The sequence below is a fragment of the Phyllobates terribilis genome, unplaced genomic scaffold (genome assembly GCF_046119375.1).
Source record: "Phyllobates terribilis strain yellow unplaced genomic scaffold, ASM4611937v1 Scaffold_5__5_contigs__length_657084704, whole genome shotgun sequence".
In the NCBI taxonomy this organism is placed as follows: Eukaryota; Metazoa; Chordata; class Amphibia; order Anura; family Dendrobatidae; genus Phyllobates; species Phyllobates terribilis.
Window position 1 is genome coordinate 525,230,112 of NW_027362765.1, and position 12,443 is coordinate 525,242,554.

Sequence of the window (12,443 nt, forward strand, 5' to 3'; positions counted from 1 at the left end):
CATGTTGGTTATAAGTCCTCTCCTGCCTTTCTCTTGATTGACAGAGACTTCGCTCGACGCTCTCCTGTACTTTCCGGTACTGCTGCTGCCGTTCTGTATCCCAGTATGCCTCTTGCGAGGTGTCCTCAGGTGTCAGGACTCCCATATCCAGGTCAATAGGCAGCTTACCAGGTCTTGCTCTCATTAGGTAAGCCGAGGTACAGTTGGTGGAACCTACCGGGATGTGGTTGTACAGGTCCACCAGATCGGGCAGTTTCTCAGGCCACAGGCTGCGTTCTTCCAGGGGCAATGTTTTTAGCAGATCTATCACCACCTGGTTCATCTTCACGCAGAGTCCGTTGGTCTGCGGGTGATAGGGCGTTGTTCTTATCTTCTTGCAGCCATACAGGTTGCAGAACTCCTGGAAGACCTCTGCTTCGAAGGCTGGTCCTTGGTCGGTCAACACTTGCTCCGGGTACCCGTGTGGATGGCAGAAGTGCTGCTGGAAGGCTCTAGCTGCTGTTTGAGCCGTTAAGTCCTTGACGGGAACCACCACCAGGAACCGGGAGTAGTGATCTACGATTGTGAGGGCGTAGACATACCCAGATCTGCTGGGAGCCAGTTTCACATGGTCCAGGGCTACCAGTTCCAGTGGCTGTCTGATGATGATGGGCTGCAGGGGAGTCTTCTGGCTGGCATGGTCCTTTCTTCTTAGGTTGCACGGGCCACAGTCTCTGCACCACCTCTCGATGGCTCCTCTCATGCCTACCCAGTAGAACCGTTCACGCAACAAGTACTCCAGCTTCTTCCATCCAAAATGTCCTGCTCCGTTGTGGTATGCCTCCAGAACCATAGCCGCGTCTCGTCTTGGGACCACTACCTGCCAGGTCAACTCATGTGTTCGAGAGTTAACCATTCTTCGGCACAGCTTCTCCCTGTAAAGGAACAGCTTACTTTTCTCCTTCCACAGTTGCTTGGTCTCATCCGGAGCGTCTGGGTCAAGACGGGCATCGGCCTGTGTCAGCATTTCCTTCACCAGACGGACTGCGGGATCACTGTCTTGCGTTTCCGCCCAGCTGTAGTGGGAAAAGGGATTGAACGTCACAGAGCGCCTGTCCTTCACACGGTGGGAATACAGGGTAATCCCATGATGGTGGAACGCAGGGAGCTCGACTTATTCCAGATCTTCTGGATCTTCCCCTACGTCCGGTAAGTTTGGCATTCTAGACAGGGCATCCGCATTGGCATTTGAGCGTCCCGCCCGGTATTTAATGGTGAATTCATAGTTGGACAGGCGGGCCATCCGTCTCTGTTCCAGGGCACCGAGCCTTGCAGTGTCCAGGTGTGTCAACGGGTTATTAGGTTATTATCCGTGTACACGGTGAACTTGGAAGAGGCAAGGTAATGTTTAGTGTTGAGCCACCCCCGTAGTGTTCGAGTTCGGTTCGGTTCGTCGAACACCCGTGTGTTCGCCGAACTGTTCGTCGAACTGTTCGTCGAACACCTTCGAACACCGTTAAAACCAATGGCAGGCAAACAAAAACACATAGAAACACATAGAAAACACCTTCAAAGGTGTCCAAAAGCTGACAAACTGCTCAGAAGACACAACTAACACATGGAAAAGTGACAAGTACATATAGTCATGCGAAAAGAAAAGAGGTGGAGGAGTAAAAGGAGGGGGAGACACAGATATAGGCATGTCATGCCCTTCTAAAATCCAAAAAGTGAGAAGCCGACACGTTCAGTCCGCTCCTGCCCGTGCCACCTCCGCGTCGCCGGGTTTGTGCCAGAGCCGCGGTGAACCCTGACGGCCAGCCCCCCTCTCCCAATACTGGTGCCTGTCCGCTGGTGGGTCGAGCGAGCCCCCCTGTGGTGGAGGCAGCTCTAAGCTTTTTAATTTAAATTGTCTCTCTAATTTGAATGAATACACTTTAAATCCATTTACAAGGATCTATTGGAGGGCAAGTCTCATGCCAGCAGCCGCGTAATTCCAGCTCCAGTAGCGTCCACTAAAGCTGCTGCAGTTAAAAAGCTTTTATAAGGATCGAGCTCGGCTGTCCACCGCAAGGCATCCTACTGCCAGTCCCAGCCCCTATGCCTTGGGGTGCCTCCTGATGCTCTTCACTGAGTATCCTGTGGTCCCGAAGCATTTCCTTTGAAAAAATTAAGTGTCCAAACTACAGGTGGTGTAGCTTGCTTAACAGCCGGGATAATCCGCTGACTAGCAGACACTGCTACTAGGCACAAAGTATTTCCTGGGCTAGATGCAGTTAAAAATTTGTAATTAGATACTCTCGTTGGATGCTGAGAAAGCATTCCATAGAGTCTCCTGGCACGCCATATATGATTCTCTTAAAAAGCTTGGGGTAGGGGTCTAGGGGACCCTTTTATAGCCAAAATCACGGCCCTGTATCGCAATACGTCACCTAGGCTGAAGATAAATGGAACTGTAGCACGCTGAGGGCTCGGTTGCTACAGAGGTATTGCACCTCACCCAGAGGTGTGATATCTCACTCTCAGGTAAGGATGTAGTGTGGATCAGGACCCGACACCTGCATGCATTACACCACATTGCCGTGGGGCAGGGTGACCAATATGCCCCTGAGATGGGCACGACAGTCCCTGTCCCTGGCTGGAGTGGGGGGAGGGAACACTGAGGAAGGGGAACCCTGTAGTGCAGGAGCAGGGAGGAAGCAGTTCCTGGATGCATTGAGAAGGGAGTATAAAAGGTGGGCACCATCTTAGTTCAGTGCAGAGAAGTCTGAGCAGAAGTGGCAGGGAGCAGGGGCTCTGCATGAGCTCTGCTCCGGAGGCGGGCCTAGTAACAGAGGCCCAGGCCTGGAAGAGGGAGAAGGAAGGAAGAGGAGCGGAGAAGGCTCCAGGAACGAGGAACGAAGGGATCCCAGGGGTGCGGACGGGCGAGTCGCCACCGCACGCCCGAATCCACCTGCGTGGAGGGGTCAGGCCAAAGGGGGAGTCCGGTCCCCGAAACTAGTGGAGGCAGGAAACGACCCTCAGCTAGAAACAGGAGGCTGTGACATTTTATGTGGCGCAGCCCCTCGCTACACCCGCTAGGAAGGCACCACATAGGGTCAGGTAAACTGCCGCCAAGTTTACCAAGAGGAGGCCCGAGGCAGCCGGACAGAAGGGTTGGTAAGAAAGGCCAGACAAAGGACACACAAAGGGGGTCCTGTGAAGCGCTCCAAAGTTATCTGGGAGTTGTCTGAGCCCCTCACCTGGTGAGCACAGTACGACGTGGGCAGCCGTTACCTGCAGACGTGGTCTGGATAATAAGAACTGTGAGTAAAGGCCCTGGACTGCATCACTGACTCCGTGTCGTTACTGCTGCTGCCCTGCACCATCACCCCCATCCTCCGCATACACTGCCCTGAGGCTATACTCCTCCCGTGGGGAGTTATGCTACGCTCTGCTGCACCCACAACACCAGCCTCAGCGGTCTGCCCTGGAGCGGCGGTTCACTCTGACCGCAATCCACGGGTGGCGTAGTCGGACATTTAAACATCAAAACCACATAAATAGTTCCGCCACTGGTTTGACCGCCCTGAGCCACGGAACCGGGTCGCCGCCACGGAGACTACAACCACCAGCATCCACCAAAAAGGGTCCGGCTCCGGGTGTCCCAAGGCCCAGGGGGCGCGTCAGAACATTTTCATCACCTTTCACAATCACCAATGGGACAAGGCAGGTATGTTCTCTGTCCCCTCTCTTATACATCCTAGTGACGGAGCACCTGCTCTCATCAATTCGCCATAACCCCAATATTAGGTGGATTGAGGTGGGAGGCACCGAGTACAAGTGCTCTCTATTTGCTGATGATGTCCTAGTATATTTCACTCAATCACATATATCCATCCATGCTGTTATGGCTGAAATAGATCACTTTGTTACATGGTCAAATTTTAAAATCAATGCAGCGAAGTCGGAGGTCCTCGATGTCTCCCTCCCCAAATCCATATAGGATTCCATCCAGTCCAACTTTCCCTTTGCCTGGCCCTCACAGGGTATCAAATACTTAGGAATTCCTATTCATAGAGACCTCTCCCATCTATGTTATCTTAATTTTGGGCCCTTTATTGAACAACTCCATACAGACCACGGTTGGCAAGTTAGAACTGTAAGATTCACTACGTGAACCACTGGTGTTTTGTGGAAAAGCACATGTACACTGTGTTCCAAATTATTATGCAAAAAGTGTTTAGGAGTGATAAGGGAAGAATTTGTTTGTTTGTCAGTTAAACTCATTGATGGTGATGTGTGTCAGGGCTCTTTATATCACTGTAAGCAATTGCAGACACCTGTGCTAATTAGTTTGGCAGGTGTGTCCAATGAAAGGCAAGACTACTTAAGAAGGCTGTCTCACATTATTAAGCAGCCTACATTTTCTGCCAAAATGGGAAAGAAAAAGGATGTGTCGGCTGCTGAGAAGCAACAAATTGTGGAGTGTTTAGGTCAAGGCATGACTACAATCAACATTGTGCGATGATCAGGATGAAGTGTCTTGGCAATCAAGAAGTATGTAGCTGATTCACAGTACACACGTGTGCGTGCTGATAAGGGCAAATTGAGGACTCTTTCCTACAGGCAATTACGTCAGGTTGAAAGAGCAGCGGCAAAAAAGCCTTGTCATAGCAGCAGACAAGTTTTTGAAGCTGCTGGTGCCTCCAACGTCCCCCGAACAACAAGATGCAGGGTCCTTCAGAGGTTTGCAGCTGTGCATACGCCATCCTGTCGACCTCCTCTATCCACTTCACACAAGCAGAAACGGCTCCAGTGGGCCAAACATTACATGAAGACTGATTTCAAAACTGTTTTGTTCACGGATGAGTGCCGTGCAGCGCTCGATGGTCCAGATGGATGGAGTGGAGGATGGCTGGTTGATGGACACCCCACGCAAACACGGCTACAGCGCCAACAAGGAGGAGGTGGAGTAATGTTTTGGGCTGGAATCATGGGGAGAGAGATTGTCAGCCCATTTAGGATCCCTGAAGGCGCTAAAGATGAACTCCATAATGTATGTGGATTTTCTCAAACAGCACTTCCTGCCATGGTTCAAGAAGAAGAACCGTGTATTTCACAGCAAGATCATTTTTTTGCATGATAATGCACCATCTCATGCTGCACATAAAACATCTGCATCTCTGGCTGATATGGGCATAAAAGGTGACAAACTTATGGTGTGACCCCCATGCTCCCCTGACCTCTACCCCATTCAGAACCTTTGGAGCATCATTAAAAGGAGTGTCTATGATGGCGGGAGGCAGTTCACATCTAAGCAACAGCTCTGGGAGGGTATTCTGTCCTCATGCAAAACAATTGAAGCAGAAACCATCCAAAACCTGACAAATTCAATGGACGAGAGAGTTCAGAAGCTCCTTTCGAACAAGGGGTCCTATGTGAAAATGTAACATCACCTAGAATAAATTTTTGAGTTGAAAACTGTTTGATTTCAGTTTCTAACAACCTGCTAATGCTTATAATTTCAAAAATGACCATTTTTTTGGTCTTTATTAAAATGAAAAGGTTGATCGAAAAGTTTGGGGGATCTAAGAGTGTGGCAACCCAGTAGTCATGATTACTTCGAATTCTGACAATATGAAGGTCATGCTGCAGGTAGTGCAGCGAGAAGGCACTTATGTGTCTTGCGCATCTCGGAGCCCCAAAATTATTTTCCGGGCTAGATGCAGCTAAAAATTATTATTAATTTTAAATCTCGTGAAGCTTTAGTATAGATGGCCTAATAGGATCAGTGCTGCACACTGCTACAAAGCCCAAATTATTTTCCAGTCAAGATACAGATAAACATGATTAGTAATTTTAAATCTGGTGGAGCTTATTATAGATGGCCTAATAGAATCAGTGCTGCACACTGCTACAAAGCCCAAATTATTTTCTAGCCAAGATACAGATAAACATGATTAGTAATTTGAAAGCTTAAAACGGTTGGTAGGGTGATTTTAACCAATCATCAAGCTTTTACTCTCCCCAGGATGACACAGGGGTAGAAAAGTCGTTTCGGATCCATGATTTGTTCATCTTTATGAACGTGAGTCTGTCTACATTATCAGTGGAGAGCCGCGTGCGCTTATCTGTCAGCACACCACCAGCAGCACTGAACACACGTTCAGACAGAACGCTGGCTGCGGGGCATGACAAGATCTCCAAGGCGTAAGTGGCTAGCTCCGGCCATTTATCCAGATTGGAAGCCCAAAAAGAGCAAGGGTCCAGTGATACAGTCATGGCTTCAATGTTTACTTGGAGATACTCCTGTACCATCGTCTCTAGGCGTTGACTATGTGTCAGACTTCTTGTCTCCTGTGGCCTTGAAAAGGATGGCCTAAAAAAGTGGTGAAATGATTCCGCAAAATTGATGTTACCAGCAGATACTGTGGTTCTGTTACGGTTTGAGTGCTGAACACTTGACGGTCCCACGGTTGGCAAGTTGGAACTGTGAGATTCAGTACGTGCACCACTGGTATTTTGTGGAAAAGCACATGTAAGATTCTGCAACAGTCTCTGCTGATACTCCTGCATGCGTGCATCCCTTTCTATGGCAGGAATAATTTCTGCAAATTTACTTTTGTACCGGGGATCTAACAGTGTGGCAACCCAGTAGTCAGGATTATTTCTAATTCTCACAATTCGAGGGTCATGTTGCAGGTAGTGCAGCAAGAAGGCACTCATGTGTGTTGCGCATCCAGGAGCACCAAGTCCCTGTTGTGTTGGTGGCGAGGTAACAATCATGCTTCCTTCCTCTGTCCTCTCCCCACAACCTCGCACAACAGAAATGTGATCAAGGTCTCCCTCATCTGATGAGTCTTCCATCAGTTCGTCCTCCACTTCTTCCTGGGCTCCTGCACCTTCCTCACTAGTTTGGCTGCTACCATGCGCCCTGGTAAAACCATCTCCCCCACCCTCACATGCCTGCCGCCTTGGTGCTGCCGACCGTCTGGACTTTGCAGATGTTAGCCCTTCCGCATACAACTCCTCCTCCTCTACTTCCTCCACCTCCTCTTGTGCCACCACCTGACTCCGAATTCTGTTTAACATGTGCTCCAGCATGTAAATCACCGGAATAGTCATGCTGATAATGGCATCGTCAGCACTAAACATCTTCGTCGCCATTTCAAAACTGTGCAGAACGGTGCATAGGTCCCTGATCTGAGACCACTCCTCCAGCGTGATTTGCCCCACCTCTGGATCTCGTTGGCCCAGGCTATACGTCAGAACGTATTGCACCAGGGCTTGTCGGTGCTGCCACAGTCGCTGCAACATGTGCAGAGTTGAATTCCACCGGGTAGGCACATCGCATTTTAGCCGGTGAAGTGGCAGGCCCAACGACTTCTGTAGAGATGTAAGTCGCTGAGCTGCGGGATGCGAACGGCGGAAGTGAGCACACAGCGACCGTGCCCTCTGCAGAAGGCCATCTAGTCTGGGATAGTGGGCTAAAAATTGCTGGACAACCAGGTTCAACACGTGAGCCATACAAGGCACGTGTGTGACATTGTCCCGGCGAAGGGCCGCACCCAGGTTTGCAGCATTGTCGCACACGGCCTTCCCTGGTTTCAGGTCCAGTGGAGACAACCATTCATGAAATTGGTTCTCCAGAGCTGACCACAACTCCTCAGCTGTGTGACTCACATTTCCCAGACATTTCAATGTAAAAACCGCCTGATGACGTTGAGCCCTACTGCCAGCATAGTAAGGAGGTGTGCAGGATCCCTTCTGCGCAGTTAGAAAGCTTGTGGCATGACCAGACAGGCTTTGGGTGCAGGTGGAAGACCGAGAGGAGGTTGAGGAGGCAGAAGCAGTGGAGGAACTTTGACATAAAGAGGATTGACGCACAACTCGTGGGGACGGCAAGACTTGGACAGCAGCCCCTTGTCCTGCTGTCACCATAGTTACCCAGTGCCCAGTCAGCGACATGTAACGCCCCTGTCCATGCCTACTCGTCCAAGTGTCTGTGGTGAAATGCACCCTGTCACACACAGAGTTTCTCAAAGAAGCGGTGATGTTGTGTGCGACATGCTGGTGGAGCGCAGGCACACCTTTCTTTGAGAAGTAGTGCCGACTGGGCATCTGGTACTGGGGCACTGCGACGGACATAAGGTCTCGAAAATCCTCTGTGTCCACCAGGCGGAAAGGCAGCATTTCTGTAGCCAAGAGCTTGCAGATGGTGAAATTCAACCTCTTAGCTTTCTCATGGCTAGGAGGAAATGGTCTTTTACTTGTCCACATCTGAGGGACCGAGGGCTGGCTATTGTGCTTAGAAGGGGTTGATAAGGGTGTCCCCGGCAAACTGCCGGTCTGTGAGGAAGATGCAGGCGGACATGTTAGGTTGCCTTGATCCAAAGGTGGTGCTATCGATGTCGGATAGCGCTCAACACCAGCTGGTGTTACCACCTCCAAAGAAAATGATGACCTGCCAATCATGCTGGCTGCTGTCCCCCCAGTCACAGAGGATGAAGAGGCCGCAGATGCACAAGATATGGCAGACAGTGGTTGGCCCGGCCGGCTAGGCCGCATTGTAGCACACTGAGCTTCCCACTGCAACTTATGCTTCATGTCCATGTGCCGGTTCATGCATGAAGTACTCAAACTATGTATTTTTTGGCCTCTACTTAGCTTTTGCTGACAAATGTTACAGATAACATGAGTTGGGTCATCTTTATCGATCTGAAAAAATGCCCAGGCTATGCAAGGCTTAGCACCCATGCGACCTGAAGAGCCACCACGACTTGTGGTGAGAGGCAGAGTTGTGTTTGAGGATGCAGTTGTTGACGTGCTTCCAGTACTACGTCTCTGTCCAGGAAGGCGCAACCTGACCTCGTCGTCACTAGCATCTTCCTCCACCTCCTCTGCTGACCTCATCTCTTGGCTGACTGTGGGTTGACAGTAAGTGGGATCTCCAACCTCATCATCATCACCCTGTGCGTTATCACACCCGTCGTCCTCAGAGCCAACCTGTTCCTGCCCTGACAAAAAACTAAAGTTGTCACTCCAATCAGGTATTTGAGTCTTATCATCGTCTTCCTCATTGTCTCCACCAACAGGAGTTACAGTTTGGGAATGAGGGTCTACATTATGGTCCGAACCTTCTGCGTCTGGTCCTGGATCCGACTCATAAAGATTCTGGGCATCAGTGCAGATCATTTCCTCGTCTGGATTCACAGAAGCGCTGGAGTCGACCTCTGATTCCCAGGCTATAGTATGAGTAAACAGCTCTGCAGACTCAACCATCTGTTCTACCTCATACTCAGACGGGCAGCTGGAGATTTGGGAGCTGTGAGGAAGCAAGTGCGATTGGGGTGACACCTTTGAGGACTGGAGTATTTGTGATGTTGAAGTTGATGTGGAGGAGAGCCCACTTAAAGGAGCACTTGATATCCGTTGAAGCACCTGCTGTTTTTGTGCCTCATCTGGAATTTGTAGCGATTGGCGTGGCCGTAAGAAAGGGATCTTATCACATTGTCCGCTAAAAGAAGTAGACATTTTAGTTTGGCTGGAAGATGGTCTTTCTTCTGCAGATGTTACTGTTGCTTTAACACCTACCACACGGACACAACCTTTTTTCCCCTTCCCAACACGCCTATTCCCCTTTCCACCAGCAGCAGGCCTTTTTCCACTCATTTTGGTGGTTAACTAATTCACAACTCTGGAGTTGTTTGCACAAAAAAACAATGGATGGGAACCGAGCAGAGCTGAGTGGCCAAACTGTGGTATTAGGCCAAAACTATTGGCTGGGTTAGATGCAGAAAAAAATTATATTCAATTTGCAACCTGATGGAGGTCAGTATAGATGGACTAATAGAACAAGTCCCACACACAGCTAGAAGCCCAAATATTTTTTCAGAGGTGGATGCAGAAAATTTTTTTATTCAGTTTGCAACCTGATGGAGGTCAGTATAGATGGATTAATAGAACAAGTCCCACACACAGCTACAAGCCCAATATTTTTTCAGAGGTAGATGCAGAAAAAAAATATATTCAGTTTGCAACCTGATGGAGGTCAGTATAGATGGACTAATAGAGAAAGTCCCACACACTGCTAGAAGGCCAAATATTTTTTCAGAGCTAGATGCAGACAAAAAATTATTTTGAATTTGCAACCTGATGGAGGTCAGAATAGGTGGACTAATAGAACAAGTCCCACACACTGCTAGAAGGCCAAATATTTTTTCAGAGCTAGATGCAGAAAAAAATTATATTCAGTTTGCAACCTGATGGAGGTCTGTATAGATGGATTAATAGAACAAGTCCCACACACAGCTAGAAGCCCAAATATTTTTTCAGAGGTAGATGCAGATAAAAATTATTTTTAATTTGCAACCTGATGGAGGTCAGTATAGATGGACTAATAGAGAAAGTCCCACACACTGCTAGAAGGCCAAATATTTTTTCAGAGCTAGATGCAGATAAAAATTATTTTTAATTTGCAACCTGATGGAGGTCAGTATAGATGGACTAATAGAGAAAGTCCCACACACTGCTAGAAGGCCAAATATTTTTTCAGAGCTAGATGCAGATAAAAATTATATTCAATTTGCAACCTGATGGAGGTCAGTATAGATGGACTAATAGAACAAGTCCCACACACAGCTAGAAGCCCAAATATTTTTTCAGAGGTACTGTAGATGCAGATAAAAATTATTTTTAATTTGCAACCTGATGGAGGTCAGTATAGATGGACTAATACAACAAGTCCCACACACAGCTAGAAGCCCAATATTTTTTCAGAGGTAGATGCAGAAAAAAATATATTCAGTTTGCAACCTGATGGAGGTCAGTATAGATGGAGTAATAGAACAAGTCCCACACACAGCTAGAAGCCCAAATATTTTTTCAGAGGTAGATGCAGATAAAAATTATTTTTAATTTGCAACCTGATGGAGGTCAGTATAGATGGACTAATAGAGAAAGTCCCACACACTGCTAGAAGGCCAAATATTTTTTCAGAGCTAGATGCAGATAAAAATTATATTCAATTTGCAACCTGATGGAGGTCAGTATAGATGGACTAATAGAACAAGTCCCACACACAGCTAGAAGCCCAAATATTTTTTCAGAGGTACTGTAGATGCAGATAAAAATTATTTTTAATTTGCAACCTGATGGAGGTCAGTATAGATGGACTAATAGAGAAAGTCCCACACACTGCTAGAAGGCCAAATATTTTTTCAGAGCTAGATGCAGATAAAAATTATTTTTAATTTGCAACCTGATGGAGGTCAGTATAGATGGACTAATAGAGAAAGTCCCACACACTGCTAGAAGGCCAAATATTTTTTCAGAGCTAGATGCTGATAAAAATTATATTCAATTTGCATCCTGATGGAGGTCAGTATAGATGGACTAATAGAACAAGTCCCACACACAGCTAGAAGCCCAAATATTTTTTCAGAGGTACTGTTGATGCAGATAAAAATTATTTTTAATTTGCAACCTGATGGAGGTCAATATAGATGGACTAATACAACAAGTCCCACACACAGCTAGAAGCCCAATATTTTTTCAGAGGTAGATGCAGAAAAAAATATATTCAGTTTGCAACCTGATGGAGGTCAGTATAGATGGAGTAATAGAACAAGTCCCACACACAGCTAGAAGCCCAAATATTTTTTCAGAGGTAGATGCAGATAAAAATTATTTTTAATTTGCAACCTGATGGAGGTCAATATAGATGGACTAATAGAGAAAGTCCCACACACTGCTAGAAGGCCAAATATTTTTTCAGAGCTAGATGCAGATAAAAATTATATTCAATTTGCAACCTGATGGAGGTCAGTATAGATGGACTAATAGAGAAAGTCCCACACACTGCTAGAAGGCCAAATATTTTTTCAGAGCTAGATGCAGATAAAAATTATATTCAATTTGCAACCTGATGGAGGTCAGTATAGATGGACTAATAGAACAAGTCCCACACACAGCTAGAAGCCCAAATATTTTTTCAGAGGTACTGTAGATGCAGATAAAAATTATTTTTAATTTGCAACTTGATGGAGGTCAGTATAGATGGACTAATAGAGAAAGTCCCACACACTGCTAGAAGGCCAAATATTTTTTCAGAGCTAGATGCAGAAAAAAATATATTCAGTTTGCAACCTGATGGAGGTCAGTATAGATGGACTAATAGAACAAGTCCCACACACAGCTAGAAGCCCAATATTTTTTCAGAGGTAGATGCAGAAAAAAATATATTCAGTTTGCAACCTGATGGAGGTCTGTATAGATGGATTAATAGAACAAGTCCCACACACAGCTAGAAGCCCAATATTTTTTCAGAGGTAGATGCAGAAAAAAATATATTCAGTTTGCAACCTGATGGAGGTCAGTATAGATGGACTAATACAACATGTCCCACACACAGCTAGAAGCCCAATATTTTTTCAGAGCTAGATGCAGAAAAAAATTATATTCAATTTGCAACCTGATGGAGGTCA